Below are 12,433 nucleotides of genomic sequence, written 5' to 3'. Positions count from 1 at the left end.
TGATGTTGTACATTGCGGCAACTCATCAAGTTGTAAGCGCGGTGCTCGTTGTCGAACGGGAAGCGGACAGACACAAATTCCCTCTTCAAAGGCCGGTATACTATGTATCCACTGTCCTCACTCCATGCAAATAACGGTACCCGCATTACCAAAAAATAGCATATGCGGTATTCATGGCATCGCGGAAACTGCGACACTACTTTCAAGAGTGTTCGATTACAGTAGCCTCGGAAGTGCCACTTAATGATATTATCAACAACCGCGACGCTATAGGCCGGATTGCCAAGTGGGCCATTGAGCTCCTCCCATTCGACATAACATACAAACCTCACCGAGCCATTAAATCGCAAGTACTGGCCAACTTCGTCGCCGAATGGACGGAGGCCGAACTCCCTAAAGAGTACGGCGCATACTCCAATTGGATCATGCACTTCGACGGTTCTAAAATGCTGGCCGGTCTAGGGGCTGGTGTCGTCCTGACGTCCCCAACCGGAGATACCGTTCGGTACATACTGCAAATATTGTATACAGATTCCAACAATGCAGCCGAATACGAAGCTCTGTTGCATGGTCTTCGGATGGCATTCTCCATGGGCATTCAACGTTGGAGGTGTGTGGGGATTCAAACCTCGCAATATCCCAAATAAAGGGAGATTTCGACGCCAAGGATCCGAAAATGGCGGCCTATCGAAATGTCGTCCTAAAAATGTCAGCTCGCTTCAAGGGACTCGAATTCCACCATGTGGCTCGGGAAAACAATCAGGCGGCGGATATCCTCACCCGCATCGGCGCAAAACGCGACGCGGTCCCCCCCCCCCCAACATATTTCTGGAAAGGCTCTTCAAGCCATCCGTAGCATGGGAAGGGGACACCGGTAACAACAGTCCAGACCCGGCCAAAATACCCGATACCGAACTCTCTCACACCATCGGAGGCTCCGCCACCGAAACAACACCTTCAGCCCACAAAATAATGGCCATTATTGCCCCGTGGACAGAACCATTCCTGGCCTACCTAACTAGACAGGAACTTCCAGAGGACCAAAATGAGGCACGCTGCATAGTGCGGCCATCCAAGGCCTACAGGGTCCATGAGGGAGAATTGTACAAGAAAAGCACTACCGGAGTCCTTCAAAGGTGCATCTCCGAAGAGGAAGGGCGGAATCTTTTGGCAGAAATTCACGCCAGACTTGGCGGTCATCACGCCGCAGCCCGGGCTCTTGTAAGCAAGGCCTTCCGTACAGGATTCTATTGGCCAACGGCCCGGACAGATGCACGGGACTTGGTCCAACGTTGCGCCGGTTGCCAGCTCTTTGCAAATGAAAGCCACATGCCACCCACCGCCCTCCAAACAATCCCCATTACATGGCCCTTTGCGGTCTGGGGGCTTGACATGGTTGGACCCCTTAAAGGGGGAACCCACAAGAAAATATACTTATTGGTCATGGTGGATAAATTCACCAAATGGATAGAGGCCAAACCGGTTAAAATAGCCGAATCCGGACCGGTGATAGATTTCATATCCGGGGTTGTACACCGTTACGGCGTCCCCCACAGCATCATCACTGATAATGGCACGAACTTCACGACCAACGAGGTAAAACTCTGGTGCAGCAAAATGGGCATCAAGCTTGATTATGCTTCAATCTATCACCCATAAACCAACGGTCAAGTCGAACGAGCAAACGGTCTTATAATGAGCGGCATTAAACCCAGATTAGTGCGTTCCTTAACGGAGTCTGACACGCACTGGGTAGAGGAGCTCGACTCCATACTTTGGGGGCTGCGGACCACGCCGAATCGTAGTACCGGATATACACCGTTTTTTATGGTGTACGGCGCAGAGGCAGTCTTGCCCTGTGACATAATTCATGACTCACCTCGAGTGCGCATGTACAAAGAAAGAGAAGCCGAGCTCGATCGGCAGGACAGTCTGGACACCTTGGAGGAGGAGCGCGGTGTAGCCAAAGCCCGTTCCGCATTTTACCAGCAACAGGCTCGCAGATACCAAAGCAGAGAAGTACGGGCCAAAACTTATAACGTTGGCGAACTAGTTCTACGCCTGCCGGATAAGAAAAAGAACAAGCTCGAGCCCAAATGGGAAGGTCCCTTCATTATTGACCAAGTTCTGACCGGTGGAGCATACTGACTGCGGGATGCATCGACTAGTCGACTCGAGCCGAACCCATGGAACGCGGCCAGGCTCCGAAGATTCTACGCAGCACCGGACTCTATGTTAGTCCCCTCCCTTTGTCCATTTTCTGCATATGCATGATCTGTCTTGTTTCCCTTTCTTTCTTTCTCTTATTATTTCTCTAGGCCTTCAAGGGTCACCTTGTGCCTCACTTGTAGATTACAGATGCGCTAGCCGCACTCTCCATACCTGGGGGCTTCTTTCACAGAAGCTTAAATTATTTACCTGGGCCTCACGCCCAACACATGTGTTATACTTCCGCATGTACCTTTTTTCACCATTATATGCATTGATATGACTTAAGTTTTGGCCAAGCTGGGTTGACTGGCTCTTGTATTTATGCCCTACGTTCCCGTTAATTCGGCTAGGGCATAAGGGGAGCACCTCTGTGATTGTTATTGCCGGGTCAGCCGGATGTGTACCTCAGACTGGGTGAAGCCGAAAGCTAGCATTCTTAAGGGAATATTCGGTCGGTGAACAAAAGATGATTTTTATTTATTGTCCATATCTGCCCCCAGATGCTTTTTCTGCGTTTCTTATCGCAGTCCGGACATGCACTTTAGGGCATGCTTACCTAGGGAAAGGAACCCTTAACGGAACTATTCTCCCTGGAAGATGTTTCTTACTACCCATGTAATATAACATAACTAGTTGGGCACTTGTCTGATAAAGCACTAATGACCCCTACGCCTGGTCTCCACGCATACACCGGTTCTTATATAACTGAGCGGGTATTCGGATTCACTCTGGACTATCGGGCCCGGAGGTTGAAGCGAAAAGGTCTGCAACGACAAATGATCTACAATCCGGCTAGAAGGCATTATACATGTCACTTTAATTACATAGTCATGCAGACTGACTAAACTCCTCTTCTATACCATCCAACAGGCGGTCTAGCTTACAATCCCGTTGAGAATACTTTGCGGCTAATTCTACTTGCCCATAAACTAAGCTAACGGGGATCTTTTTGCCGTCGGGCCCCACAGGTCCGACCTCGGCCATGTGATTTGGGTCTGCCTTGGTGTACCGAGTCTTCACCATGGCCCAGGCCTCTCTGGCACCCTATCGGCAGGCCGATATCTTCCATAATCGGAGGCGCCGCCGTGCTCCCTTGAGCTTCTCCGTAAGCTCTGCAACGCCCTCTGGCAAGGAGACGGATGGCCACAAAGCCTGGGCAACACCTTGCATCACCTGCCGAACTTGTTCGTGCAGATGTGACAGCTCGGACAGAAGATCACCCGCAGACCCGGGCATTTCCTCCGCGGGACGACCCATCAGCATACCTACAGACATAACGTTGTTAGTCGACTTCTTCGCCGAACTCCTTTAGCAGGATTCGTTCAAGCACTTACTAAAAATGCCGCGCCGAAGCCGCTTATTCTCCTTCTCGGAGTCCGTAAGCTGGCCCCGAACATCTTTTAGTTCAACGCTCAGCTTAACATTGGCATCTTGGAGACTGTTTTTCTCCAGCATAACCTTACTCAGCACGCGTTTGCCAGCCTCTAGCTGTCGCATAACATGCTGGTCCCCGGGACTTTCTCCGGACTCATCTGCAAAATCAATTGTTAGATCTGCAGACACGCCGCACACTATATGGTAACCACCATTCTTTAAAATAAATGTTACCAGCGGGAGGCTTTTTCTGTTCCTGCAATGCGGCAAGAGCGGCCCCCAGTTGGGTCTTGCATTCCTCCAGCTCCTGGGACAGCCTAGTATTCTTCTCTGTAAGAACCTGCACATTATAGATGATCCTTAAATCAGTTCTGCTAACTGTTTCAAGTCTCAGGGGCTACTGATACATATAAATCGTCAGATTTACTCACCCGTACATCCTTTACATACTGATCCGTGGCTCTGGCTAGACCATCTTGAGCAGCACGGAGGTACGCCTCTCCAGAATTGAAGGCGTCGAACGCCTCTGGTGAGAAACAAGCGTCACGGAGTACGGCCCGGTGGCGCCTGTGATTCATGGTGCTTTCCACTGTAGCGGACAATCTATCCGCATCCTCTATCGGGGGATTATCCGGCGCCTGCCCCATATTGCCTTCCGCCTCTATGTCCGGTCCAGGCGCCCGACTGGTGGAAGCTTGATTGGCAGCATCGCCGGACATATTCCGGCGAGCGTTCTTTCTGTTAAAGAAACGAGGGCGTCATTACATTTTGAGAAAGATGACAGCCACAGAGCGGGGTTTTTCCTATACCTTTGCGCCGGCGTCTCTGTCCTGACCGCCTTCCTTTTTGGCCTACCCAGCCTCGGCACCTCTTGTTGGCGAGTTGTCGCAGGTTCGGCAGGGCGTCCCGAATGCCTTCCCTGTAAAAGATGCCATGTGTATATGGTGGGTGAAGTGCCTAAAAGGGGATCCTAGTTTTGGAGTTGGGACTTTTTGATTTTTCTTACCTGCGATGCAGGGAGCAGTCCGGGATAGTCGGCCGTAATGGCCACCGGGGTATCGTCGCAGCTTAACTGATAGAACTGTCGGTCTATCAGTTCCACGGAGATAACCAGATCTTCTTCGAGTCCGGAATCGATGGCCCGGTCAGGGTCCTCTGGTTGTGGAGAAGGGTTGTTGACCTCCTTTATGGCTTTTTGCAGTTCCTGCCGCAAGGTGGCAAGGTGAATACCTACGACTAAGAATGCAGGAAAAATGGGAGCAGGGAAATATAACTTACCCAGCTTGGAGGATTGTACATCGATAATCCATCCCGTGGCTTGATGCGGGTGAACTCCTCTTCCTCGCCCTTGAACAGTTCGGACAGAATCTTTGCTAGAGCGGCAGCATTGTCCGGACCCTTACGCCCGCAGCGGGGGGCGTCATCCGCCCCGTTATAACACCACAAGGGGTGCCCACGATATTGGAGTGGCTGCACTCCCCTCATTATGCAAATCGACATAACTTCGATTATTGTCAATCCGAATCGAGCTAGTGCTTTGATCCGGTTCATCAGATAGAGGACTTCTCCGTTGTCTTCCGCCCGGGGGCTTCGTGGGCGCCAACTTCGGCGCTTCTTCAGAGGAGCATTGTTGAACTCGGGTAGACCCCGCCGAACAGGGTCCGGAAGGGGGACGTCCTCCATATAAACCCATTCTGAAGGCCAGTCTTCGGACGGCTTCTTCGGGGTACCGGACAAATATCCGGTATCAGCGATGCGCCATACTTCGGCTCCGCCCACTTGATAAAGTGATTCCCTCTGTGTGCGAGGGACAAGGCAAAATAGCCTTTTCCACAGCTCGAAATGAGCCTCGCAGCCCAGGAACAACTCGCAGAGAGCAACATAGCCGGCGATGTGTAGGATGGAGGCAGGGGTGAGATTGTGTAGTTGGAGGCCGTAGAACTCCAGGAGCCCGCGGAGGAATGGATGAATTGGAAATCCGAGTCCCCTTAGTAAGTAAGGAACAAGGCAAACCCGTTCCCCCATGGAGGGACAGGGAAAGTTCTCCGCTTGCTCCCCGCCATTGTAGGTGGCGAGCCCGGCTCGAACGGGCACCATGTACGCCGGAGGGAGAAATCCCTTAGTCTGCAGCTCGACTAATCGACTGTTCGGGACTGAACACCTCTCCCAATCACCGGGCTTAGGGCTACGGGGGCGGGAGGAGGAGTTGCGGAGGTCGGCCATGCTGGAATGGATCTTTCCGAAGCATGCTCTGATGAATCCCCGCTGGGGGAGGATGATATGGATTGGATCTAAGAATCCCCATCCCTTTAATAGACAATTTATTTATCTGGCTAGGGGGGCGAATGTAAAAATGCCCTGGCACCTCGTATTCATTCGACGCGTGGGAGATAGCCCTTATTGGGCACAGAAGCCAAGAGGTTCAACATTTAGGGAGCCGGACACTGCTTACGAACACTTGAAAGTTGGAGAAGAACCCGCCTTGCAATGCCGAAGACAACACTGCGCACCGGACTCATCGTCATTGAAGCCTAGTTCGGGGGCTACTGAGGGAGTCCTGGATTAGGGGGTCTCCGGACAGCCGGACTATATATTTTGGCCGGACTGTTGGACTATGGAGATACAAGATTGAAGACTCCGTCTCGTGTCCGGATGGGACTCTACTTGGCGTGGAAGGCAAGCTAGGCAATACGGATATGTATATCTCCTCCTTTGTAACCGACCTTGTGTAACCCTAGCCCTCTCCGGTGTCTATATAAACCGGAGGGTTTTAGTCCGTAGGACAACATACAATCAGACCATAGGCTAGCATCTAGGGTTTAGCCTCTTCGATCTCGTGGTAGATCTACTCTTGTACTACTCATATCATCAATATTAATCAAGCAGGACGTAGGGTTTTACCTCCATCAAGAGAGCCCGAACCTGGGTAAAACATCGTGTTCCCTGCCTCCTGTTACCATCCGCCTTAGACGCACAGTTCGGGACCCCCTACCCAAGATCCGCCGGTTTTGACATCGACAATGACCATAAAAGATATTACTCATATAAATAGAACAACCATTATTCTCTGATTTAAATGAATAACTGTCTCGCATTAAACAAGATCCAGATATAATGCTCATGCTCAATACTGGCACCAAATAACAATTATTTAGGTCTAAAATTAATACCGAAGGTAGATGTAAAGGTAGCGTGCCAACGGCAATCACATTGACTTTGGAACCATTTCCCACGCGCATCGTCACCTCGTCCTTAGCCAATCTTCGCTTAATCCGTAGCCCCTGTTTGAAAATGTTAGCAACTGAACCAGTATCAAATACTCAAGCACTACTGCGAGCATTAGTAAGGTACACATCAATAACATGTATATCAAATATACCTTTCACTTTGCCATCCTTCTTCTCCGCCAAATACTTGGGGCAGTTCCACTTCCAGTGACCAGTCCCTTTGTAGTAGAAGCACTCAGTTTCAGGCTTAGGTCCAGACTTGGGCTTCTTCACTTGAGCAGCAATTGGCTTGCTGTTCTTCTTGAAGTTCCCCTTCTTCCCTTTACCCTTTTTCTTGAAACTGGTGGTCTTGTTGACCATCAACACTTGATGCTCCTTCTTGATTTCTACCTCCGCAGCCTTTAGCATTGCGAAGAGCTCAGGAATCGTCTTATCCATCCCTTGCATATTATAGTTCATCATGAAGCTCTTGTAGCTTGGTGACAGTGATTGAAGAACTCTGTCAATTACACTATCATCAGGAAGATTAACTCCCAGCTGAGTCAAGTGGTTGTGGTACCCAGACATTTTGAGTATATGTTCACTGACAGAACTATTCTCCTCCATCTTGCAGCTGTAGAACTTATTGGAGACTTCATATCTCTCAATCCAGGCATTTGCTTGAAATATTAACTTCAACTCCTGGAACATCTCATATGCTCCATGACATTCAAAACGTCGTTGAAGTCCCGGTTCTAAGCCGTAAAGCATGGCACACTGAACTATCGAGTAGTCATCAGCTTTGCTCTGTCAGGTGTTCATAACATCTGGCGTTGCTCCTGCAGTGGGTTTGTCACCTAGCGGTGCTTCCAGGACGTAATTCTTCTGTGCAGTAATGAGGATAATCCTCAAGTTACGGACCCAGTCCGTGTAGTTGCTACCATCATCTTTCAACTTAGCTTTCTCTAGGAACGCATTAAAATTCAACGGAACAACAGCACGGGACATCTATCTACAACAACATAGACATGCAAAATACTATCAGGTACTAAGTTCATGATAAATTAAAGTTCAATTAATCAAATTACCTAAGAACTCCCACTTAGCTAGACATCTCTCTAATCATCTAAGTGATCACGTGATCCATATCAACTAAACCATGTCTGATCATCACGTGAGATGGAGTAGTTTTCAATGGTGAACATCACTATGTTGATCATATCTACTATATGATTCACGCTCGACCTTTCGGTCTTAGTGTTCCGAGGCCATATCTGCATATGCTAGGCTCGTCAAGTTTAACCCGAGTATTCTGCATGTGCAAAACTGGCTTGCACCCGTTGTATGTGAACGTAGAGCTTATCACACCCGATCATCACATGGTGTCTCGGCACGACGAACTTTAGGAACGGTGCATACTCAGGGAGAACACTTATACCTTGAAATTTAGTGAGAGATCATATTATAATGCTACCGTCGAACTAAGCAAAATAAGATGCATAAAGGATAAACATCACATGCAATCAATATAAGTGATATGATATGGCCATCATCATCTTGTGCCTTTGATCTCCATCTCCAAAGCACCATCATGATCACCATCATCACCAGTTTGACACCTTGATCTCCATCGAAGCATCATTGTTGTCTCGCCAACTATTTCTACTACGTCTATCTCTACCGCTTAGTGATAAACTAAAGCAATTACAATAAAGCGACAACCATATGGCTCCTACCAGTTGCCGATAACTGTGTTACAAAACATGATCATCTCATACAATAAAATTTAGCATCATGTCTTGACCATATCACATCACAAGATGCCCTGCAAAAACAAGTTAGACGTCCTCTACTTTGTTGTGCAAGTTCTACGTGGCTGCTACGGGCTGAGCAAGAACCGTTCTTACCTATGCATAAAAAACCACAACACGGTATAGTGATTGCTTTTTGATCTTCAGAAAGAACCATGTTCATTGAATCCGATTCAACTAAAGTTGGAGAAACCGACACCCACCAGCCACCTGTGTGTGAAGCACGTCGGTAGAACCAGTCTCGCGTAAGCGTACGCGTAATGTCGGTCTGGGCCGCTTCATCCAACAATACCGCCGAATCAAGAAACAACTAGTGACGACAAGCAATATGTATATACCCATGCCCACAACTCCTTTATGTTCTACTCGTGCATATAACATCTACGCATAAACCTGGATCTGATGCCACTGTTGGGGAACGAAGTAATTTCAAAAAAATTCCTACGCACACGCAAGATCTATCATGGTGATGCATAGCGACGAGAGGGGAAGAGTGATGTCCATGTACCCTCGTAGACCGTAAGCATTATGACAACGCGGTTGATGTAGTCGTACGTCTTCACGGTCCGACCGATCCTAGTACCGAAAGTACGGCACCTCCGCAATCTGCACACGTTCGGCTCGGTGACGTCCCACGAACTCTTGATCCAGCTGAGTGTCGAGGGAGAGCTTAGTTAGCACGACGGCGTGATGACGGTGATGATGAAGCTATCGGTGCAGGGCTTTGCCTAAGCACTATGATGATATGACCAAGGTGGATTATGGTGGAGGGGGGGTACCGCACACGGCTAAGAGATCAATGATCAACTTGTGTGTCTTTGGGGTGCCCCCTGCCCCCGTATATAAAGGAGCAAGGGGGAGGCCAGACGGCCCTTGGTGGCGCGCCAAGGAGGGGAGGAGTCCTCCTCCTAGTAGGAGTAGGACTCCCCTTTCCTAGTCCTACTGGGAGGAGGAAAGGGGGAAGGAAAGAGAGGAAGAGAAGAGAAGGAAAGGGGGGCGCCGCCCCCCTTCCCTAGTCCAATTCGGACTAGCGGGGGAGGGGCGCACGGCCCTGCCTTGGCCGGCCCTCTCTCTCTCTCCACTAAGGCCCATGTGGCCCATTAGTTCCCCCAGGGGTTCCGATAACCCCCCGGCACTCCGATAATTATCCGGTGACCCCCGGAACTCATCTGGTGTCAGAATATAGTCATCCAATATATCAATATTTATGTTTTGACCATTTTGAGACTCCTCGTCATGTCCGTGATCACATCCGGGACTCCGAACTATCTTTGGTACATCAAAACACATAAACTCATAATATCGATCGTCACCGAACATTAAGCGTGCGGACCCTACGGGTTCGAGAACTATGTAGACATGACCGAGACACGTTTCCGGTCAATAACCAATAGTGGAACCTGGATGTTCATATTGGCTCCCACATATTCTATGAAGATCTTTATCGGTAAAACCACATAACGATATACATTGTTCCCTTTGTCATCGGTATGTTACTTGCCCGAGATTCGATCGTCGTTATCTCAATACCTAGTTCAATCTCTTTACCGGCAAGTCTCTTTGCTCATTCCGTAATGCATCATCACGTAACTAACTCATTAGTCACATTGCTTGCAAGGCTTATAGTGATGTGTATTACCAAGAGGGCCCAGAGATACGTCTCCGATACTCGGAGTGACAAATCCTAATATGGATCTATGCCAACTCAACAAACACCATCGGAGACACCTGTAGAGCATCTTTATAGACACCCAGTTACATTGTGACGTTTGATAGCACACTAAGTGTTCCTCCGGTATTCGGGAGTTGCATGATCTCATAGTCATAGGAACATGTATAAGTTATGGAGAAAGCAATAACAACAAACTAAACGATCATCGTGCTAAGCTAACAGACGGGTCAAGTCAATCACATCATTCTCTAATGATGTGATCCTGTTAATCAAATGATAACTCGTGTCTATGGTTAGGAAACATAACCATCATTGATTCAACGAGCTAGTCAAGTAGAGGCATACTAGTGACACTCTGTTTGTCTATGTATTCACACATGTACTAAGTTTCCGGTTAATACAATTCTATCATGAATAATAAATATTTATCATGATATAAGGAAATATAAATAACAACTTTATTATTGCCTCTAGGGCATATTTCATTCATTTGATACCGGTGCGGTTGCTTACATTTGTAACTCAAAACAGGAGCTGCGGAATAAGCGGAGACTGGCGAAGGACGAGGTGACGATGCACGCCAGGAATGGTTATTTACCTACGAGATTAGTTTTAAACCTCAATAATTGTTATTTAGTGCCAACTTTAAGCATGAACATTGTATCTAGATCTCGTTTAACGCGAGATGGCTACTCATTCAAATCCAGGAATAATGGTTGTTCTATTTATATGAGAGATATGTTTTATGGTCATGTCCCGCTGGCCCGCTGGTCAATGGTTTATTTTTATTGAATCTCGAGCGTGATGTTACACATATTCATAGTGTGAATGCCAAAAGATGTAAGGTTGATAACGATAGTCCCACATACTTGTGGCACTGCCGCCTTGGTCACATTAGTGTCAAACGCATGAAGAAACTCCATGCAGATGGATTTTTGGAGTCTATTGATTATGAATCATTTGACATGTGCGAACCATGCCTCATGGGAAAAATGACCAAGACTCCGTTCCCAGGAACAATGGAGCGAGCAACCAATTTATTGGAAATCATACATACTGATGTGTGCGGTCCAATGAGCATTAAGGCTCATGGTGGCTATCATTATGTTCTCACCCTCACTAATGACTTAAGTAGATATGGGTATGTATACTTAATGAAACATAAGTCTGAGACCTTTGAGAAGTTCAAGGAATTTCAGAGTGAGGTAGAGAATCAACGTGACAGGAAAATAAAGTTCCTACGATCAGATCGTGGAGGGGAATACTTGAGTCACGAGTTTGGCACGCACTTCAGGAAATGTGGAATTGTTTCACAGCTCATGCCGCCTGGAACACCTCAGCGTAATGGTGTGACCGAACGTTAATCGCACTCTATTGGATATGGTGCGATCTATGATGTCTCTTATCGATCTACCGCTATCATTTTGGTGTTATGCTTTAGAGACTGCCATCACTTTAAATAGGGCTCCGTCGAAATCCGTTGAGACGACACCGTATGAATTATGGTTTGGGAAGAAACCTAAGCTGTCATTTCTGAAAGTTTGGGGATGCGATGCTTATATCAAGAAACTTCAACCTGAAAAGCTCGAACCCAAGTTGAAAAAATGCGTCTTCATAGGATACCCTAAGGAAACTATTGGGTATACCTTCTACCTCAGATCCGAAGGCAAGATCTTTGTTGCCAAGAATGGATCCTTTCTGGAGAAAGAGTTTCTCTCGAAAGAAGTAAGTGGGAGGAAAGTAGAACTTGATGAGGTACTGCCTCTTTAACCGGACAATACTGCAGCTCAGGAAGATGTTTATGTGGTGCCTGCACCGACTAGAGAGGAAGTTAATGATGATGATCATGAAACTTTGGATCAAGTTGCTACTAAACTTCGTAGGTCCACAAGGACGCGTTCCGCACCAGAGTGGTATGACAACCCTGTCCTAGAAATCATGTTGTTAGACAATGGTGAACCTTCGAACTATGAAGAAGCGATAGCGGGCCCGGATTCCAAAAAATGGCTTGACGCCAAGAAATCCGAGATAGGATCCATGTATGGAAATGAAGTATGGACTTTGACAGACTTGCCCGATGATCGGCAAGCCATGGAGAATAAATGGATCTTTAAGAACAAGACTGACGCGGATGGTAATGTGACCGTCTATAAGGCTCG

The sequence above is a fragment of the Triticum urartu genome, chromosome 4A, assembly GCF_056163025.1.
Source record: "Triticum urartu cultivar PI428250 chromosome 4A, HENAU_Tu73, whole genome shotgun sequence".
Taxonomy (NCBI): Eukaryota; Viridiplantae; Streptophyta; class Magnoliopsida; order Poales; family Poaceae; genus Triticum; species Triticum urartu.
Note: the sequence above shows the minus strand (reverse complement) of the source record.